Source organism: Panthera pardus, unplaced genomic scaffold, assembly GCF_024362965.1.
Source record: "Panthera pardus isolate Hobbes unplaced genomic scaffold, ASM2436296v1 HiC_scaffold_16, whole genome shotgun sequence".
Taxonomy (NCBI): domain Eukaryota; kingdom Metazoa; phylum Chordata; class Mammalia; order Carnivora; family Felidae; genus Panthera; species Panthera pardus.
Genome location: NW_026526721.1, coordinates 28,255,722 through 28,278,346, shown reverse-complemented (window position 1 = coordinate 28,278,346; position 22,625 = coordinate 28,255,722). Strand labels below are relative to the sequence as shown.

At 35.9% G+C, this 22,625-nt stretch overlaps 1 protein-coding gene across 2 annotated transcripts in view; it reads right to left on the bottom strand.

The window, feature by feature from the left end:
- The window catches only part of NRIP1 (nuclear receptor interacting protein 1), a 49,083-nt gene that overhangs the window by 15,956 nt on the left and 10,502 nt on the right, over window positions 1–22,625 (bottom strand). The window contains exon 1 of one of the 2 annotated variants that reach the window (XM_019467755.2): window positions 21,328–22,543. The exons of the other annotated variant lie outside the window; for it this stretch is intronic. The gene's annotated coding sequence lies outside the window, so the exon portion shown is untranslated. Of the gene's footprint in view, window positions 1–21,327; window positions 22,544–22,625 lie in introns of those variants that run through there. 2 annotated transcript variants of the gene reach the window in all.

Sequence of the window (22,625 nt, the reverse complement as noted above, 5' to 3'; positions counted from 1 at the left end):
GGAATAGATATTAATGTCCTTTGATACAATTTGAATTCTGAGACAGTAACTTTCTTTGTAGTATTATCTTTGTGCAAAGACAGATGTGTGGTTGTACAATTTGATGGGTGCCAAGAAAATAAACTTATCTGAAAACATTTTGCTCAACTGAGGGCCTCAACATTGTAGAACAGAAGAGCTTCTTGCCGTCTCCCAGGGGTTCTCAATTTAAATAGTAAATAGTCTTCAAAGGTTGGTAACAGAAGCCAGTGACACTGTGTGAGTAAAACAGCGGCCCAGATTGCTCTCCATTGCAACCTGAGGGACTTAACATATTTTTGCCCAAGGCCAAATTTGCTCCTAACTTCGAGGTCCATCAGCTTTAACTTGCTGTCAGCTGCTTCCATAGGAGTAAAATTGTGTCATTCACATTCTCTATTAAATGAGACTCACTAGGACATGCCAGTGTTTGCCTGACTCAAGTGTTCAATATAAAGACATGTGTATGTGAGGACCTCTTCAACCCTAAAACTTTATTTCTATGACTCCAAGTAATTTATCAAATTGTAGCTGATAACAAGGACAAGCATGTTAACCAGAAAGTTGATAATGCTATCATAAAGTTGTGGAAACAGTCCTGACCAATATGTGTCATAGTCTTTTCAGTGAATTCTGGGGGAAGGAAATGATTTTGTAATAGCTATACAACCTCCCCATCCAATCGCCCCAAATTATTTATCTTCATTACTTTCTTTAAGGGGGCCACAGAATTTCAAACAGATGTTTACTTCAAAGCTAAAAATGAGCTTGTATCCAAACTGGAGCTTTTGCTGATCTCACAATGACTACATACTGAATAAAATGCAATAATAAAGATTCAGGATCCTTGGTGGCAGATAAAAGCATATGAGAGAGAGGACAATTATTGTCCTGGTGACAGAAACAAATATCTCCTATAACTGATATAGCAAAAGAAAGAGCTTCATTGTTCTGAATTATGAGAAGGCTTATGTTTATGAAGCAAATTCGATAAAAGCCACTATTTCACTCTACCTTTACAATTCATTAAAAAAATTAATCTTAAATCAAAATTAAGATTTGAAGCAAAAAAAAGGCCCACGAATCACAGGAGCTAGAGAAAGAGCTTAACTGCCAAACAATTTCTATTCCAAAAATGTAATATTTTCCTGGATACTATGTTGCATTTTCTTGAAAACACGGAAAACTAGAATATCATTAACAAAAATTAATTCTAACTACAACTGTTAAAAATCCAGAAGATAAACATTATATGATAAATACATAATTATTTATTTAGCATTAATATTAATGTCTCTCACTGCCTCCTACTATTCTTGAATAAAAAACAGCTTCTTTGAAGAAACACAAAACAATCACTAACAAATTATTTTGGTAGCACATAAAAGTGAAAAAAAAAGGGGGGTTTAAGTATAAAACAAACAGAGAGCATAGGTTCTCCTAACCTTTTTCAACAGCTGTTCAAAATAACTGGTTCTTTCTATCAGTTTTCAAAAGCATATTTTCCAAACTCTATCAAAATATAAAATATAATGGAAAATGGTGCTTTCTTCTGGAATTGAGTGTTTATAGTGTTTATAGTATAGTTTATAAACATACATACATACATACATACATACATAACATACATACATACATATATACATACATACTGGGACATTCTTTGAGATTGGAGTATAAATTCTATTTAATTCAACTATGGTCTCCCCATCCCTAAAATAGATCTGACATACAGATACAAGCACAAGGTCAAGGTCACAGATCAGTAAGAAAGATTACCAACAGAACGGATATAACAGCTGGCAATTGATCAAAGCTCCTGGAGTTTTTAGTACACTTACCAGATAGTCTGCATTTACTCATAGGGTACACTCTGTTTTAAAAATGTTTCCCATCTTTGAAGACAAGATCTTCATGTACCTTTTGTTATAAAGCATATTCTGCTAAAATGTTGCATTGATCACAGAACAAGAGAAGAAACTTGTGTATGTGTAATTCAGAATCATAAGTTTTTATGTGTGTGTATGTATATGTATGCTTTCATATTAATTTGCTACTACTGATCTTTGCAATGTGACAATTTGAAATTAATTCAGTTGCAGGTTCCTGAATCATCCCATGTTCCCCCACACCTCCATGTCTTTGTACCAGCTGAAATGGAAATTAATTGCGTATTCCTCAATATCTTGGGCCACTTCCTCCCAAATACACAGATTTAATGGCTAAAAATTGGTTCAACCAGGAAAATTTTATAATATAACCATAGCTTTCCATGACAGTTTCTAAATTATACATAGAAGAAGAAAGTTTTGTCATCAACAACAGCAACAAAAGTGATTCTTAATGAAATTATATTATTGAACAGGGCAATTATCTAACAAAACCATGCTTTTGTTTTAGCTGTTCAAATAAGATATTGAATTGATTTTAAATTATATTTATGAACCAAAAATTATGTGATAAATGTTCTTACTGAAAGTGTTCTGGTGAAGAAATCATCATTTTTAAGGATACATCATGCTGTTGGGGTAAATTTATAATAGAAAAGCCTTCCTTGTTAAATCAAATATCACCTGCTACGGCTTTATATAATTTGCCAATCAAGATATATGTACATGCAAATGTTCTCAATGACCAGATTTTCATTTTGCAAATTATTTTGAGAATTAAATAGGTTTAAATGAAAGTACGAGAATTGTACTATATTAGGAAGACTGGGGTTTCTAGGTAACAAAGTAAAAAGAAAGAAATATGTATCAAATTAAATACCACAAAAAGTGGACCATCCTTTACCAGGAGAAAAAAACTGTGGGTATAGAAAAATTACTAGTAGTGGACGCTAATTTGTATATCAAAAGTTGATCAGAAAATCTATTGACAATTTATTTTATTTTAAAACTAACAGAATTCCTTATAAAATACACTATTAAAGTCTATTTGCAGGAATCGCTTTTTAATCAATTCATCAGTTAATCAATTAACATTCTCCTTTGTGTGCTGCCTGGTAAAAGTGTTACTTTGCTTTGAATGGTCCATGAACTCTGACTTGATTTTCCAGAAATGGAAAACATCATGACATCATTCTTGCTTATACTGGTCCAGAATATAAAGCTTTCCAGATTGAAGGTTTTAGTCAGCTTGAGGCAGAGAAACATCACTACAGACACAATCCCTGGGAAGACAGACATAATGACGATATCTGTAAAGAGAAGAAGTCAATAAACCTGACAGGGTCCCACCTCAGGGGATTAATAAACAAAAACAAGAACATGTACAATGTACCTGGAGAATTTCTATGTCTTTAAATATTTAAAGGGTAACATTAAAATACGTTCTTCAACTAGGAAGATAATGCTACTGGCATACCATCCATCATTAGGCTATTCATTTTAAGTGGTTTCATTTTTATTGAAGAAATTGCCACCCATACTTTCCTCTGACCTCTCTTTTGCTCATCCGTACACGTAAACAAATGTTTGTAGGAATAATCTCAGTAACTATAGGCAGTAGCTGCCAATTTGAGCCCCAGCATTGCTGCTGTCCAAGTCTCTGGTGTGTTCAGTCCACGCAGCAGGGACAGCCTGCATGTGGCCCTTGCCAGGGCACCTGACAGTCAGACACAGACATAGACCCAGGTCGGGGTGGGGGTAGTAAGGATGCTTTAGCAGAGGCTCCTAAGAGCTGGCAAAGAAACAAGAAGAGCAGCAGTAACATAAGTCAGGGCTTTTCTGACCTCACTCACTGGACAGAAACATTTCAGAACAACTTTCACTTGAGCAATTAAGATCATTAAAAATAACCACTACTGTCTTCCATTAGCATTACTTAATAAAAAATAATTACACACTCTGGCTTTATGAGACCCTCAATCTATCATATACATCTTTTTTTTTTTTTTTTTTGATAGAATAGCATTTATGTGGAACGGCATATACATACTATATCCATCACTTCTATGCTTAGTAGTTTGTTCAATTCTAACATCAATTACTGAAATCTTTATATAAATATTTCCTACTGTTTATATTTTGCTTTGTTGTTTTGGTCCTTATTGTGCTTTTGATGACAGCATTTCTATAAAATGAATAATTTGTTTTACATTTAAATTCTTGTCATTACACTTGAAAAAGACATAAGAGTGGGAGCAATAATGTACAAAAAGTAAAGAACATTCTGCTCAGTGCCCTTTCCCCAACACAGTCCCTATAATCATTATTTGGTGAAATATATCAGACTGAAAAATGCATCATCATATAATGCATTTCTCAATCATAAAATAAGCCCCAACTGCCTACAACCAAGCTAAAGGATTAAGGCATGTCTTTTATCCTGTAAGCCTCAGCTGAGGACTCACCCCTTCCTTGGACACCTTCCCTCACCTCCACAGGCTGACGATAGTTTTCATCTCAGGAGCTCCACAGTACTCAGTAGATCTTCCAATCATCTCATCATAATGTTGTATTTTGGTTTGTTTATGCCTGGCCCTCAAAGAGAGGGTAAGTTCCTGATAGGCAAGGACTATGTCTTCATCATCCTTACATCTCAGTACCCTGCAGAGGTAGCATTCCCAATGGAACATGCAAAAAAGTCAACCTCTTAGAGACTGAGTCTGTAAAATGAGGGGTAAGCTACCATAAATTCTAAGGTATCTTAAGACTTCACATGATATGATAAAGCTATTTATATTGTTTAGTTTCAAATTCAATTTATCTCTTTTTTGTGCCCCCCACCCTGAATATAAACTAACAAAAAATTCATAAAATTAAAGAGCAATAAAATATTTTTCTCTGTTTGGAAGACAGTGTGACTAGCATTCTGTTAGAAAAACACAACATTTAGGGGCGCCTGGGTGGCTCAGTTGGTTAAATGTCCGACTTCGGCTCAGGTCATGATCTTGCGGTTTGTGAGTTCGAGCCCCGCGTCGGGCTCTGTGCTGACAGCTTGGAGCCTGGAGCCTGGAGCCTGCTTCAGATTCTGTGTCTCCCTCTCTCTCTCTGCCCCTCCCCTGCTCACGCTCTGTCTCTGTCTCTCAATAATAAATAAATGTTAAAAAAAATTTTTTTAAAAAGACAAACACAACATTTAAACATTTTAGAGATACATATATATCTAGAAGATTTTAGTTTTCATAAGATCATTTTCAACATCTGTTGACATAAAAAAAAATGATCATAGTCATTGAATTTGCTTTAATTAGTGTCTTCCCAGTCAAGGTTTATAAGAACTAATATGCCCACAGACTATATCTAGAATGGATAAATGTTTCAGAATACTGGTATCATACAACTTATCATTTTTCTTTCTCAAACTACTCATCCTTTGGAAAACTGAATCAAATCTATTTAACATTAAAACATTACTTTGTTAAATTTTCATATGATGGGCACGTGTTAAGCAATGAAGTTAATACATTGAAAGATTTATTCCCCCAAACTAGACAAATCAAATTCATCCTAAAAAATAGTTATGGTAAAATGGGGAAAGAAAAGCTTTATGAAATAACTTTGTACTGTATCGACCACAATTGAGAAACTGTTTCCCTATACTCATTTTAAAAACCAATCACTGCAGCATATATCACCATATAGTAAAGAACTTGAACCCTTTAAATTATGTGATAAAGATTAAATCAAATTGGTGAAAACTATTCTCAGGATAATCTTTTTCATGTGAACTTAAAATGCTTTAAGTGTGAGCTTTCACTGTGTCTGGCTAAATAAAAACAATATCCTACTGTTTTTGAAGTGACTCAATGAGAGTATGTAAACATAATCAAATAGTTGTTTAAGGACTTGAACATGAAAAACTAAAAACCAAGTCAATAAAAACAAATATTATCCAAGCAGGTCTTGAACACTGATGGAAGAAGAGTCAGTGTGTCATTGTTATGCCTTTTCTTTCTTTTTTTAAGTGTTTATTTATTTGTTTTGAGAGAGAAAGGGATAGAGAGTGAGGAGAAGGGGGGCAGAGAAAGGGGGGGGGAGAGAATCCCAAGCAGCTCTGCAATGTCAGCACAGAGTCCCATGCGAGGCTTGAATTCACAAACCATGAGATCGTGAGCTGAGCCAAAACCAAGAGTCGGATGCTTAAGCAACTGAGGCAGTCAGGTGTCCCTGCTCTGCCTTTTCTACCCTTCACCCTACCTGCAATGTTTCTGTTAGTGGCAATATAAAATTATGACATTCGCTCCTCTGAGCCATGCTGAAGGGGTAAGCTTTAGGTCTCTTCTTGCCACATGGCATGGTATCAAATCGAAATAATGTTTCCCGGGTCTGAGGAAGCGAAGAAGTCATGTAGGTCTAAAAAAATATCTAACTTTGATGTAGGTGGGTAACATTTTGAAAATCTGAGTTTTCTAAAATGTACAAGTAAGTACTCTTTAATTAAAAACAAAACAAATCAAAAACTATTTAGTCATTTCTTTTAAAGATACTGAACTTTCTCATCAAATTTCCTTGACATTTATTATAATTTTTTTTTCCTGACACTTTATTCACCTAGACCAATCACTTCTTTTTAAAGGTAAAGTGACAAACATCATAGGAAAACAAATTTATAGAACTTGTATAAAATTGGCAGAGGAGCAAATGGTTAGAAAGAGAAAGCTATTTTCTTACGATGATTCTACCATCGGCCATCATTTTCCTAACAGTATGTCTTGCAAATTGCTTCTATAAACACAACTGGATCATAGAATTTAAAGTTTAAAAGAGAGGCGAAAGGTCATCTGCCTAACCAATCGTTCCCACAGAATGCTTAAACCCCTTTATAACCTATTTGCTAACTCTGATTGTCTATTTTTTTTTTTTTGTTCTTTTGTTTTTGTTTTTTTCCTGAAGACCTCTAGTGACCATGGATTGTCATCTAACACAGTATCTTTTGGAATCAGAGAGCTCTGGGTTCAATTTCTAACTCTTCCAACTGTTCTTACCAAATAGTTGGTAAACTGTTTGACCTTGAGCAAGTTAAGTTAACTACTCTTGAAAGTTTTATATACAAATGTATAAAAACCAATACCTTTGTCACAGAGCCTCTGTGAGAGATAAATGTGACAATGTTCATATAGTGCTTATTAGCACAGTGCCTGGGTACAAAGCAGGCATTCAGTAAAGGTTATCCATTATTTAGAGAACTCCTTCCACATTTGCACAACTGCACTCCCATAAAATTCTTCCTTGCACTGGGCTATAATCTATCTCCTTTTAGTCTGATGGCCGGTCTTTTAGAGGCCTCAGAAAACCAGGCTAATCCTTCAATTATCCTTCAAACACTAGAAGATAGCTGCCATATTCCACTGACTAAGTCTATCACCTTGTTAAGGTCTAGATAAGATAGTTAAATTCCATTGTTGACAGGGGGCTAACAAAGGGCAAACAAGAGAAGATGAATGTTCCAGGGCTCCAGTCTGTGGTGGGTGCTGCAAAGATGCAATTCTTCACAAATTCCTGACTGGCCAAAGCAGTGTATTGCCACAAACTATTGACTCCTACAGAGTTTACTGTAACTACAAAGGCCCTGCTTTTCCCCCAGTACTCTAAACCATACCACCTCCTTAAATGAAATACCAAGATGTATTTTCTTTGTTTTTCCTCATGGGGTTGGTTGGTTAATATTATATTATCCTCATTCACATTTTAACAAAAAAGGTACTAAAGCTAAGAGTAATTGAATGATTGTTTAAACTGCAAATTAAGTAGCTTATCCAAACCCAAGCCAGGTCTTCTCAGTTCTAGCCTTGCCTAGTAGTATGTTAAACTGCCACAGAGTATAGAACAAAAGTGAATTTGGAAACATCTGGTAAGACAAATGCTCTTATAGCACTCTTAGAACTTTGGGTTTTTTTTTCCACTTCAAAATCTTATCTCGGTTATCCTAAGTCTCTTTGTTTTTATTAGAAAGACCACCAAGCACAGTGGTTCAGAGAACAGTCTGTGGATTCCTGACTCTGTAATTCATCAGTAAGTGACTTTGGTCAGTTACCTATCCACCCTGGGGCTCAGTACCTTTAGCTGTAAAATAGAAATCATAGTGTCTACCTCCTAAAGTTATTGCCTTAAATGAAATATGTATGTAAAACATTTAGTAGAACATCTGGCATTTTCTAAGCACTCGATTAATGTTAACTATTCTACTAGCCATGGCCATAGCAACAGACTTTCATAAAAAGAAAAAAAAAATATTCATTTGCTGGTCACTACACACAAAGCTTCTTGAGAATTGGGGCTGTCTTTTGCGTTTATAATCTTGGACCTGATAGATTAGAGGCACGCAAAATTATCTGTTGAATGCTTTAACATAATACTCCAAATATCCCAGAAAAAAAACAAAACAAACAAACAAAAAAAACCACCACAACTTTGTATCCATAAAATATTTTAAATACCTAGCTAATTAATTCTTTACTTTTATAATTTTATAAGACATGTTCCCATAAACCGAAGAGTAATTTTAGGTACAAAAGATGCCTATCATTTCTTTCTTTCTGAGACCTTTTTTCTTAAAGAATCTGTTCCCAGTCCACTAGCCACAGGGAAGTGTGGGAACGTCAGGAATTCAACTACATGGCATCAATTCCTTTCTTCTTCTGGGATCTAAAATTCAAGGAGATGGAAAACCTTCACTTTGGGTTGCTTTAATGAGGCCACAATATAGAGATTAGAATACCAAGGACTTAGTATGTTGAAAGGAAAGAATGAAGTAGGCACATTCAGAGAAGCAAAGACGAGGAAAGCAAAAGGAAGAGAGAAGAGACACAAGCTGCTGAATGGTTTTCCAGTTTCAATGAGGGGCAATGCACTCGTCACTAGGTTCCTGTGGAGCCTCTGGCATGTCTCTATAATGAATGAATGCCCCGTGCTTGAGCGCTGTTCAGTGGCCTTCTGTTCTGTGCAATCACAGCATCCTTAAGATATTATAGTAATACTATAGGACACAAACTTCACCTTTGTATCTACAGTCTTAAAGACCTCTGCAAATATTAATACTTGCCCTTACTTTTCCTACCGTGCCTCTGCTTCGTGTATGGTCTTGGAGAAACATGGATCTCCAATTTTCAAATGGGGAGATTTAATGACACAAAGAGGTAAATAAGTTGTCCAAGGTCATACTTAAAGTTTGTAGGGGCAGAGCTGATAAGAGAATTTCAAATTTCTTATTCCCATGAGCTTGAACTAACCAATAAACCAGCTGCCTCCCTTGACGGAACTAAAGTATGCCAATTATCCAAACTGTGTAGGAAACATTGACCAAAACAGGGGTTAATTGGACATTGGTTGTTTTAATTCCATAATCAGCTCTTTCCCTGAGCTACCCTGGGAGTGAATAACGTATCTTTTGCAGGAATGGGAAGGAGGCCAGCACAGGCCATCTGGCTGAACATGTCCTTTCGTCAAGTTATCCCTGCAGCTGTGTGAAACTTACTGATGTTGAAGAACTTTACAGTTTAATTTGCTTTATCATTTTCCCTCTACTCTATTAAATCTAAAAGTAGATAAATCTTTATTTTCCTATTAGCCAAGCAACTTAACTGACTTTGAAGTTACTGAATTTACATGAACATATATATTATGTGTGTGTGTGGGGGGGGGGTTTGAAGGGGATTGAAATTTTCTGATGTTAAAAATGATTTCTCATACTCAAAATGAGAGCAATTCGTTTAAACCATTGGCACTAGAAAAGAAATAAAGACTCATTGTTCTTTTCACATGAAAAGTAAAACAGAATATTGGTCTTCCTCTCAATCAAGAAAAGAAGGAACCATGAAAGAGCACAGGTGGCCTATTTCCTTGTCCATGCTCCTGAGTTCTTCTACTTTGTAATTTTGCACAAAGTCCACAAATCTGGACTTCTGAATTCAAGAGCAGTCCCTAAGATCTTAGAGTCAGACTCAGATCCTTTGAGTGGGTTCAGATCATGACTCTAGCACCACAAGCCTAAGGCAACAGTCAAGAGTTGCTCTAGCTCTTAAGCGTGTATTTTCCCCCTCACATTCCTTCTTTCTTGCTGAATCCTTCCACCCTTCCTCTGCTCTCAAGGTGTTTACTCTTCTTTTTTAATTCTCCAGTCTTAAATTAATCCTGCCTGTTTTACTCATGAATACTGCTGGTATTCAGAACTAGAAAGGGTCCTGGTATTGATGGGAAAGCTATATTCTCTATGCTGGGAATTGTCTCTAAGAGTGGGAGAGGGCGGGTTATTAATACTTAATAATGCAGGTATTAATGTCTAACTGTGGTTCAGACCAGTGTTGCCCAACCCCTACATGATGAGCCTTGAGCAGGGTTTAACGCCTTGAGACTCAATGTCAGAAAGAAAGGCAAGCTTAGAGGGAATGTCTATCCAATATACAATCCAGTTACTTTCTCTTAATTTGAAAGGTACGCATCCATGCCATGGAGCTACATTAGGAATCAGATAAGAGGTGATAAAATCTTAAGGGAGACACTTGTATTCAAGCTATATGTGTGAGAGCATGTGGAAAGTGAATTCTTAAAGTAGAACCAAGCAATAAGGATAGGTAGATGGGTTATGTTGAAGTTTGCAAGCAAATAAAGACCAGATGGTTCTTGCTCAGAGGGCTCTTGAGGGATCTTGATTCAGCTAACCTCTACCATCTCTAGAAAAACATGCCCCTAGTTCTTTAATTTTTTTTTTTAACATTTATTTATTTTTGAGAGACAGAGAGAGTCAAAGCATGAGCAGGGGAGCAGGAGAGAGATACAGACTCTGAAGCAGGCTCCAGGCTCTGGGCTGTTTGTTAGCACAGAGCCCAACATGGGGCTCAAACTCACGAACTGCGAGACCATGACCCGGACTGAAGTTGGACGCTCAACCGACTGAGTCACCCAGGCGCCTGGACCCTATTTCTAATAGAAAATAGGCATGGCATTGAACAGTGAGCAGCATCACACTGTTATAGTGCCTGCAGCGAAACTTCATTAGTGAAGTTGAGTGGGAAACAGGGTTACCCTGTCTCATGCAAGGTCAGGTTGTACCTAAGGGCTCTAAATGCTTCTCTTGTTTCATTTGCTGCTGTCAACTATTGGATTTCCACCTGTCTCCAATTCTTAACTAAACTTTGGTGGCTCCTGATCCTAGATCAGCCTTGGCCCAAAATGTTTTGACAATAATTGACCAAAGGAATAATGACTTGGTCAAAAATAATGATTATTCCATGGTGGGATAAACAAGGAAAGAATCAGAAGGTTCCACCGCAATAGTTCTCCAACTAGTTCTTGCTTAATTCCTTCCTGCGTATCATATATAATGCCTCTTCCTACTAATAGGACCTGGGCAGAATCAACAGAGGGAAGATACAGAATTTGGCCATCTGGATGAACTCCTGGAACTCTGTGGCTACAACAGATACTGAAGAAAAAAAAAAAAAAAGAAAAAAGTGACCTTGTGTTATTATATTATCTCTTTGTGCCTCACTTTACTCATTTAAAAGTAGAAGGCTCAACAAGATCCTCTTTAAGATTCTATCATGTCTCCCCAGGCTCTAGTTATTTTAAAGGCCTTCTTGAGAATGTTCTTAGTACAGCTAAGCCTAATCACTCTGCCTTTCTTTCTCTTCTCCATCTTTTAGAACCGAAGCTCCTTTCAGGGGTTAAGTGTGTATTCCCACTCCAGATGGAATAAAATGCCTTCTTCGTCTTCCTTCTTACTCACACAAGGGGGACTTGTATAAGTGGCACTCCAATTTTTTTGCAGTTGAGCTTTAGAGGTATCATGGACAGCGAAAGGAAATAAAAATACTTGCATAAATGATAATGAATGTTCAAAAAGTGACTAGAATGAAAAATTAATACACTCCTCTTGGAGAAGGAAGAAACCAGAGAAAATGTGGTATCCATTGCTCCATTTACTTTCCCCACAACATACTCTAGAGCCCAGGCACGTGACAAAGATTTGCCAAAACATTCCCAGTACTGGGGCACCTAGATGGCTCAGTTGGTGAAGCATCTGACTCTTGGGGCACCTGGGTGGCTCAGTTGGTTAAGCGTCCGACTTCAGCTCAGGTCATGATCTTGTGGTTTGTGAGTTCAAGCCCCACGTGGGGCTCTATGCTGACAGCTCAGAGCCTGGAGCCTCCTTTGATTCTGTGTCTCCCTCTCTCTCTGCCCCTCCCCTGTTCATGCTCTGTCTCTCAATAATAAATAAACATTAAAAAAAAAAAATCCGACTCTTGATACTGGCTCAGGTTGATCTCAAGGTCCTGAGACTGAGCCTCATCTAGGGTTCCAAGCCAAGTGTGGAGCCTGCTTGGGATTCTCTCTCTCCCTTTTTCTCCACCTCTCTTCCATTCTCTCTTTCTCTCTCTCTCTCTCTCTCTCTCTCTCTCTCTCTCACTCTCTCAAAATAAATAAATAAATAAATTACAAAAAATATTCCCAGCATTAAAGTGGGAGAGACTTTATACAAATATTGTCCATTTACCTTTGAGATGGTAAGAAACCTCATCCAGGATTAAAAGGTGGCTTTTCCTTTAAGAAATTTTCCTCCTCTCCCATACTCTCTCTGTTTCTCTGACCAATGTTTTCTCCCCTATTCTGAATACCCTATAGTACCTAAAGAAACTCAGTCTATGTTTGAAATAAGTCCCAGAGGCAAGGAAAACACTTAAACAATTTAACTTACAAATTCAGCTTCAGTGAGTTTTGTGGTTTATGATATACTCATAGAAATGGTTGATAAGTTTCTGTATCAATTTACACAAGAGAATACCATTCAAACTTTTCAAATAAAAAACTTAGAATCCACCCCACCCCTAAAAAAGTCTAACCGCAAACATGGGTTTGCTATAGTTACCAAAATTGACTTACCGATTACGGTATCCCCTCACCCTTTCAAAAGATATGTATGCTATTGGAGTACTCTCAAGAAAAGTGGCACAAAGAGGGGGAAAAACTCCTTCCATATCTAAAAACATCTACAGTGTACTAAAGACAGTCCCCAGATTTGACAATATTTTTGTTCTAAATATATTATTTAATGGCATAAATACTGTGAAGTAAAACGGGTTGGAACACATGTTCAGAATTAAAAGGGCTAGGTACCCACAAAATGAAAGAATAAAATTATACATTAAAATCTGCACACTGGAACAAAACTAAATAAGAATGTGTCCTGAGTTTCTACTTATAACTACATAATCAAGAAAAGTGGTCAGCAGGTAGTTGATACTAGCCAAATGCTCTTAATACAATTATTTACGACTGAGAAGGGATAAAAATGATTCAACCTCCTTAAAATCTGTTCAATATCCAGTTTTTAGTTACTAAAAAAAAAAAAAAAAAAAAAAAAAAAAAAGCCAACAAGAAAAACACTTCTACAGTTGCAGAAGATAATCTTTGCATTTTGCAATGTTAAGTATTTCTACTTTTGTTTTATCAAGGGATGGGCCTGGGGACAAGAGAGGATTGGAAGTAACCAACAAAACTCGAGACCAGTAACAGCAAACCATCGGTGACTAAGAAACTAGACTCCATAAACTGTTTTACTGCACTGGCTAGTCACAGAACTAGACATCACTCTCATCTCACCAGCTTTCCATGTCAATAATTTAAAATGAAGAAAATCTAAAAGTCAGATTTTCCACAGTTCCCTTTGGAAAGAGCTTCTCTTACACCTTCAAACAATTTGTAGAATCAAAAACTCCTTCCAGTTTTCATTTATAAAACATACTGTGAACTTCAAACGCAGTAGCACTGGGGCTCATCCACTAGCTCTGCAACTCTGGGTAAATCTGTCTGAGCCTCAGTTTAATACGTACGATATCAACTTATCTACAGAGACAGTTGTGAAGACTTAAATAACGGATATAAAACACCCAACACAGCAAGTCCTTAAGAAATGGTAATGTACTCTCCCCTTCTCTGTGCTGCTTACATCTCTAATAGATATTGATGATAATTTACATAATTGTTTTAATATAATTTTATGTTAATTAGGCAAAACCTATGCTTTCCAAAATCAAATAGTATAATGGAAACTACAGTAGGTAGTACTATATTGCAAATGTTTTGGATAGTAAGGTATTTTATTAAGTTTTTTTAATGTTTATTTTTGAGAGAGCGAGCGAGCATGCGCGCACACATGAGCGAGTAGGGGAGGGGCACGGAGAGAGGTGAACACAGAAGCAAAAGCAGGGTCCAGGCTCTTAGCTGTCAGCACAGAGCCCTACAGTGGGGCTCGAACCATGAACCGTGAGATCATGACCTGAGCCAAAGTCAGGCACTTAATCGACTGAGCCACCCAGGCGCCCCAGATACTAAAGTATTTTAAACAACCTTTTATATAATACCACATACCTAACTAACAGAATATCTAACAAATAGAATCTGAAATCTAAAGTAAAACCATATAAGATGTATTCTACTAGGACTTGGTACGTTAAGTTATAGGACATTGCTTAGCCACAGTATTGGGCCTATTGATTCCACTATCCAATTATTTATAAGATCATCCATTACAAGCAAAATGCTAGATTTTTATGCTGTTACAGTGGGAACTTAAGTGCTACCTGATTTTTCGTCTCTTGTTTTCATGTAACAAAAGGAAACAAAACTATTAGTTTACTGAAAAGTATCAGCCTTGTCAGTGATAAAACTTGGACCAATTTTAATTTTGCTAAGGAAATGTGATTTTTAAAAACTTAATGTTTAAACCACCTTTGCTTTTTGCAGTGAAAAATACTATCGACAGTGTAAGTGTTCTATAATGGATACTGAGAAGATAATTGTTTCAAATATACCTAAAAAGTGGGTAACATACTGAAGCTGAGGATTTGGGCTTTAAATCTTAACTCGGATATTAACTTTTCTGTGATTCTAGAAATGATGTTACTATCTAATAAGGCTGTAAAAAGGATTTAATGAAATAAAACATGCAAAGTACATAGAATTGTGGCTGGTATCCTCTAAGTACTCATAAGTGGAAGCAGATTCTATAGTAAATAAACTCTATCTTTCCCTCTAAAGCAAAAAAACCAAAAACAATTAAAAAAAAAACAAACAAAATTAGACTATATGTTCTTCATTTTTCCAATACTATGAAAAATAACCCAAAACCTGTACCACCACAGAATAGTACAAGCAATAGTGAAAAGCCAAAGTTATGAATCATTCCAATTTTATATAATTAAACAGTGGTACTACAAATATAGCTTCTGAGCCAAATAAAACTAATGACAAATCTAATTCACATTCATGTGCACAAATACACACACACATTACATAAAAGGAACAATTTAGATAAGAGGAAATCACAACACATATCTGAAAGATCTGAGTTTCAGCTTAAGGTTTGTCACTTACTACCCTATAACCTTGGCAGCTTGCTTAATTACTTTAAGTCTCAAGTTTCTTCATGTACAAAAGAGGGAGAATAAACTCTACCAAGAGAATAGTTGGGAGGATGAAATAGTTGGGACAAGAGATGGGAGATTACCAAGAAAATAGTTGGGTATGATGACATTTCTTAAATTTGAGATCCAAGGCTCCCAGACAGGTGGCTGTGCCGGCCTGAGAGACCCATGACGTCAATAGCCTCCATCAAATCATCAAATAAGTACTTGAACCCCAAAGTATTAACAGATATTTTAGTCTTGTCAAAACTCTTAAAAACCTTTCAAGCTATACAGGCTTTTCAGGTATTGCTATTTCCATGAACCGTGTTCTCCGAGGCTGGTCGATATTTAAATTTGTGAGAATTTTAATATTCCATGGACATGGAGGAAAGAAAATTCTTATACATGTAAACCTAAACCAATGTCTGCATCCACAGCTTAAGAAATTCTATCAAATAACACTGAGAAACTCATTGATGATTACAGAGATTATTTTTTATATAACATTATCTGACAGCTGTTGGGATAACCAGTTTAGCTGTGTGTTATGTGTGTACTATTGTACTAGCTTCCTAATTGGCCCCCCTCCAATACATTCTCCACATTGCAGTCAATGCTCTTTGTAAAAGGTAAATCCCTTTGGCTAAAAACCCATAATGGTTTCCTATTTCACTTTGAATAAAGTCTGAATTCCCCTCTACGGTCCGCAAGACCTTGTAAACTGGCTCCAGTGAATCTACCCAATCTTATCTCCAGTCATTGAGTCCCTTGCTCATTACATCCTACTAAGGTGCTGTCCAACAGAAATATAATGAGCGACAGAAACGTCATTTAAAATTTTCTAGTAGCCATATTTTTTAAAAGCTAAAAAAGGTAAAACTAATTTGAACAGGTTTTATTTAACCCGATATATCCAAAACATTGTGATATATAAAATTCTTAAGATATTTTACATTCTTTTCATCAGGTCAGGCCTTCTGTAGAGTCTATTTTACACTGAGAGGACATCTCAATTCAGACAAACCACGTATGGCTCATGGCTGCTATACTGGACAGCATCACTCAAGCTATGCAAACGTCCTTCGATGCCAGAACAGACAATTCTTACTGGCCTTCTAGCCTCTGCATGTGTGGTTCCCTCTTCCTGAAAGGCTCTTCCTTTGCTTCTTTGCCTTCTTCCCCAGCTTAGCCTATATGTCCACCTCCTTTCCCACAAGCCTTTCCCAATGGCTTTATTCCCTAGCAAAGCACCCAGGAAAACACAGTTGTCTTAGGAGTTCTCTCATTCTGTAGTTTTCTACTTTTGCTTACTTGCTTTTCCTTGCTTTTAAAGTACTTAACGCCTGTCTTCTAGTACTATGCTGTAATTATTGCTCCACAAGGACCAGGATTACTTTTATTCTGTTTGCCACAGGCACATCTGAGACGCTAAATTTTTGCTGAGTAAGTGGGTATCTATACACATTTCTCTCTGACCACATAATTTTCATACTGAAAAGCAACTTACAGTATAAGAAATATATATATAATCATTTAAATTTATCATGTAAGCCAACTAAAGATGCTTTAAGAAATCCTTTGATTTTTAAGTAATGAGCTTTTATAAAGATCAAAAGAAATAATCACTTCATTTAAAATTACAAGTACTACCCAATGAAAAAGTTTACCTTTAAACTCAGATCAATCATAAAGCATTTCTAATATCCTCTTTTCTGTGCCTTCCAGAGAAAGTATTGTATTAATTGCTATTTATTTGGCATTCACATTTCTAAACTTAGATCATCCCAGTCTCCTAAAGATCTACAAAAGTCTGTAATTGCTAAGTAATTTCTACAACTTAAGGGAGAAAAGAAGAGTCTAGAAACTACGAGTGGCATTTGAAGAAAGGTAAACTTCTAGATTCTAAAGTGAGAGCCATGATCTACTTAGGCGTTTTACACTCTTACATGGAAAGGTGGTCACTGAAATCATGCAGTTTTTATACATATTTTAACACAGTCAATACAAATAAAACTCAGATAACTGATCAAGTATGTACTTTTGGAAAGGAATCATATTATTAAAATTACAGACTTTTTTTAATGTTGAAATCTGAAACTAAATTGAAAGGTAAAAAATAGGAATAAGAGTTTATAAATAGCTTTACCATGTTGAATATAAAAGATGTAAAGACTGTATCATTCATTTTGAAATACCCAGTTCTACTGAATCATATTATGGTTAACTAGTCAAGTCCTCTGTTATCATTAGTAGCATAAAGAATACATCTACACAGGGCTTGGCTGTCTTACATTGAGACACACAAACCACCAGCCCCCACCCCCACCCCCCCCCTCCCGCTCACCAAAACTATCAAATATGTATAAGGTCCAAGCACCATTCATGTGTCTTTTCATTTAATCTTCATAATAAGCTCAAAAGGCAGATATATAATAATCCCATTTTGAAGATGGGTAAACTGAGGTTTAAAGATGTTAATTAGTTTGCCTATAAACAGCTCTGCCCAACTGTTGAATCAAAGAGATACATACGGAATTCTTTCCCCCACTAATGTGGGGGAAAGGCTCCATAGTCAACTCCTATGACTTATAAGCTTCATATAGAGTTGCATTTTGAGCCTGAGATGGCCAAGTCCCCAAACCACACCTCCAATGCTGACTAGGTTCTCCATTGCCTCCATGGGTGGTCAATTTGGTTTTCTGTCAGTTCTCTAGTTCCCTATTCATTTCTCAGCTAGAAACAAAATTAGGTTATGAATCTCAGCCCAGCTATATGAAGGCAAGTCTACTCTTGTCAGGCACTGATTTTTGGACAGACCGTCTTTAACTTGGATACCCATCTGACATGCTGGGACCCATCCACAAACCCCAACTCCATCCCCAGGAGTCTAATCTTTCTGAAGACAATCTGAATCAGAATATTTCTCAAATTTGGCAAGTCAGCATTTAATTATGCTTCAAAGAGGCCATGCCTGGCTAGTATCCCCTCTTGGAGGTTCCTTCCCAATAAGAGTCTATGCTAGCTGTCCTCTTTCTCTGCTCAGCAATTACTACATTATTAAAGAAAACACTGCCATAAAATATTAAATATCAATAGACCATAATGCATTTATTTGTGATTGCACCATTCACATATTTACACTAATACAAACACTACAATTTTATATAAAGATTTTTCTTTAGTTTTTAATATCTTTCTTAGTGATACTCCGTATTTTGTCATTCTTTCCAGTATAAAAATATACTGGGTCCACATTCATGGGGACCAATCCATAATTGTGTATATATAAAATGATGTAACATCAGTTTGCTTTAATATACTTCCTATTTGGGAATGAATTAAATTTTACTGCGGCTATAAGATTTCTCATTTGTTAAACATACTCTATATTAACTGCTTTCTGAGGTTGCTACCATGCAAAAACTCTGGTCCCAGCCTAGCTAATGCTGGACACCAAATAAAAACTTTTGCTCATTAACTGAGCTTAGAGAATTGTCACCCACATATTTCAAGTTGTCCTCATGAATGACTTTCATTTCATGGCCTAAATTAATAGTCATGATAACATGCTAAATATCGTTTTTGTCATATATTTAGTGTGCTTAGGTATCTCTGACTAAAGTGAACACTAAAGCGAACATGCAGTTTTCTTGGATGTTCAATGTAACTTGTTGGTGTTGGTTGATAAGCATAATGTGCCTAGATCCGCAGAAAGAATCTAAATAAGAAACAGATTTCATAGCTTTAGAAAATGTCTTATCATAGACCAGTATAGGAGGAAAAAAGACGAGTCGATCTGAAGTGAGGAACTCATATACTCGTACGTGCTCATCTAATGTTCAGAGGAAGAACGATGTGAGGCACAGTGAATTACTCTAACTGTAAAACAATTCTATAAACATGGTCCCTAGGTTGGTTCTAAAGCTATAAATCTCTATTCCTTCAACACACAGAATATTTTCAGAAGAGAAGCTGACGCTAAAAACTCACTACCATCAGCACAGCAAAAACTGAAACTGTAAATAGACCAGAGAAAAAAAAACAAGTGTGTGTGTATGGGGGGCAGGGGGTGCTGGTTGAGTGCTGTTTATTCATTTGACCAAGAAATACTTACTGAGCAGTTATTATGTGCCAGGTACAGTAAGAATTGTGGGTACTTTTATAAACAAAAAGCAACCTCCCTCTCCACCAAAAAAAAAAAAAGAAAAAAAAAGACAACAACAAGAAAACATAAATATCAATTTCTTTTACTTGGTATTCTCTCCTCTATGTTCCCATTCTGAGTTGGCTGAAGATTATATATATGCATATCATTCATTTCTTTTAAAAAGGTAAAAGAGTCCAAAATTTTCAAAGTTTGAAAAGCAATTACAAAACTAAAAACTAAAATTAAAAGTAGAAGAAGTTCAAAATATGTTTTATTCTAGAAATGAAAATATTCTGGCTCTTAGTTCTATGGTTTATTTTTCCTTTACATTATCTCAATTTACATTTTTTCAATAAGAAAAAAAACCCACAAAACTTAGTGTATAAGAGTACAGTACTAATCATTTTGATGACTTACATTCAACTGAAAACCTACCTAATAGTCTTCATTTTGCCATCAAGTTTAAAAGTTCTCTGAAAACATCCCTTCCCTTTATAGATAATATAACCTTAAATTTTAATCATATCAGGAATTGGTACATTTGTAATTGTTATTTAACAGATGCTTAAAATACATGTTTCTCCATTCACTCATTTTCTATAAAAGTATCGGGGAGCAAGTCTAAACCAATGTCCATGACCTCTGATTACACTGATCTTCTGTATCAGGATGTTTTTGTGATATAAAGTTAGTATATACACAACAATTACTCACATATTTACAGAAGCGAAATGTAATGTAAAACCTGTAAAGCTATATACTAATTTCATTGTTAAAGTAAACAATGGAAAACAACTTTAATTCCATCAGTGAGCTATTCTGCTTCCCCTCTTTCCTAAATCAAGTGTTCCGATTATAATCAAAGGATCAGGATGGGGACAGAGGAGGCAAAGGGCACCTGCAGTTCAATGTGGCAAGGGGCTTGGACAAGAGGAATATCTCCTCTCCCTTTCATAGTACAGATTTATATGTAACCTCAAAAGTGCAGCTACAACATTTCAAGAATGCCTGAAAATGGCAAGGGGTCAAATCCCAATCACAGATATTTCAACCGTTTTGTGAAATATTAAAACATTTATTTAATTCATACTGAGCAATCCTGAATTTTATACTGTTAAGTCTCTATCTGAAAAACATTCCCAGAAATAAAAACAAACCCAAAAAAAAAAAAAAAAAAAAAACTAGAAAAACTGTTTCAATTTCCCAAAACAGAATCAAACAGTACAGTGTTTATGCAAATGAATGAAACTAGTAAAAGAATAAAGTAAATAACACATTTCTTAATTTCCTTAATATAGTTTAATGTAGTATAGTGGCTACCTCTTTTTCTTTCCTTTCTTTTTTTTTTTTAATTGAAAATCTCTTTTTCTTATTCTCTGTACCACATTAGGTAGGACCTTTAACAATGTAATACCCTGAAACATAATTAAAAATCATTTCCTAAACCAACTAGGTCCTCCATGACTTCTCCCACTCATTTTGTGCTTAAAATCCTCACAATATTAGCTTGAATTTCATCTCCGTCTGACACGTTTCAAGCAGTGAAGCAGATTAGTGCCTCAGAACACTTTACAGGGTTTCGTTATCAATCAGGTTATGTTCCCGGTGACGCTTTCAGCAAAATTATCTTATTCGAATGAACTCTCATGGATAGAAGTAAACAAAGCTGTAGCCCACTGCTCTCGCATACTTTCCATTCATTTATTTCCTTTTTCTTTACTTAGACTTCAAGCACGTGCCATAGAAAGAGCGCATGTTAAATATTCCTGGAGTGTCACAATATGTAATACAATAAAACAGATTACAACCCTACCTTTCTTTCACAGCAGTGGTGCCAAGCACAGGTACACCGGAGCAATCAATTTGTTCTGCAGACAGTAAGGCTTTCATAGAATACTAATGTAAAATCTCTTTTCTTTCTCCTTTGCCTTGACTCCCCAATGCCCAGGTCCCGACCAATACTAGGAGGAGGGCGGTATGTCTTCTGCTGAGATAACCACAACTACTAATCAAGTCTACGTGTACAAGGGCACAGGATTAAACCTCCACCAAGCTTGAGTCAGGGCTTGAGAGCAGCTAACACATGCACAGCACGGTCAAAATTAAACACACGCACGCACACACACACACACACACACACACACACACCATGCACATGCCACGAAAATACAGATGTGTCTACTTCGGTGAACTAATTCATCACACTTTACCACTAATAGTTTCTTTCTTTCTTTCTTTCTTTTTTTTTTTTTTAATTTCAGAGCATAAAATCACCTCCTGTTGGACTGGGGGCTTAGATCCAACAGTACCCAACAATAATTATGATTTTCCAGAGATGAGGATCATGATCAGTATTCTCTGCATGACAGTATTCAGTTTTTTAAACATGGCATTTTTCTAAATTGGACTATCCAATACACTGTACATAGACTTATACTTTCAGGTATTAACATAGGGTTAACAGACACAGCAAAGATTCTTTAAATTTTAAACTTAAAAAGGGAATAAAATAGCTCAGGTCCACTTCTTCAAGAAAAGGATGCACATTACCAATAATGAAAAGATGTCTGGAAGATTTTCATTTATCTTAAAGTTTTTATACTAGGTATAACCCCAACCTATTTAAAAAATATTTCCAGGTCTTAAAATGTTACTTAAAAAAACATCTTAAACACTTTATAATTATGGTAGCATAGTGGTAATTTTGATCTCATAAATCCACAATGCTGAGGTTCCTCTCTATGAAGGATTTTCACTTGGCTTCTTCTTCTTTTATCCAAAATGTTAAAAGGTATGCCAATCATTGAGTAGGGTGATGACAGAAGTTGTTAAATATGTTTTAACAACACATATTACCTCATTTTCATTTGCTTGCCTTAATTTTCAAATAACTCCTAAAAAGTACTGATAGTCAAGGGTCTGCAAACTAAGAAACAATTAAGAACAAAACACTCTAGATAATCAAAGAAACTTAAAAGGAGGCTTCCTAAACCAGCTCTATTTTCATGTGCGCAAATGCTTTAACACTGATAAAAAAACATGTGTCTTATTCTGCACTCTTCCTTTTTCTTCAAAAAAAAAAAAAAATGCAGCAGGAACAATTAGGAAATA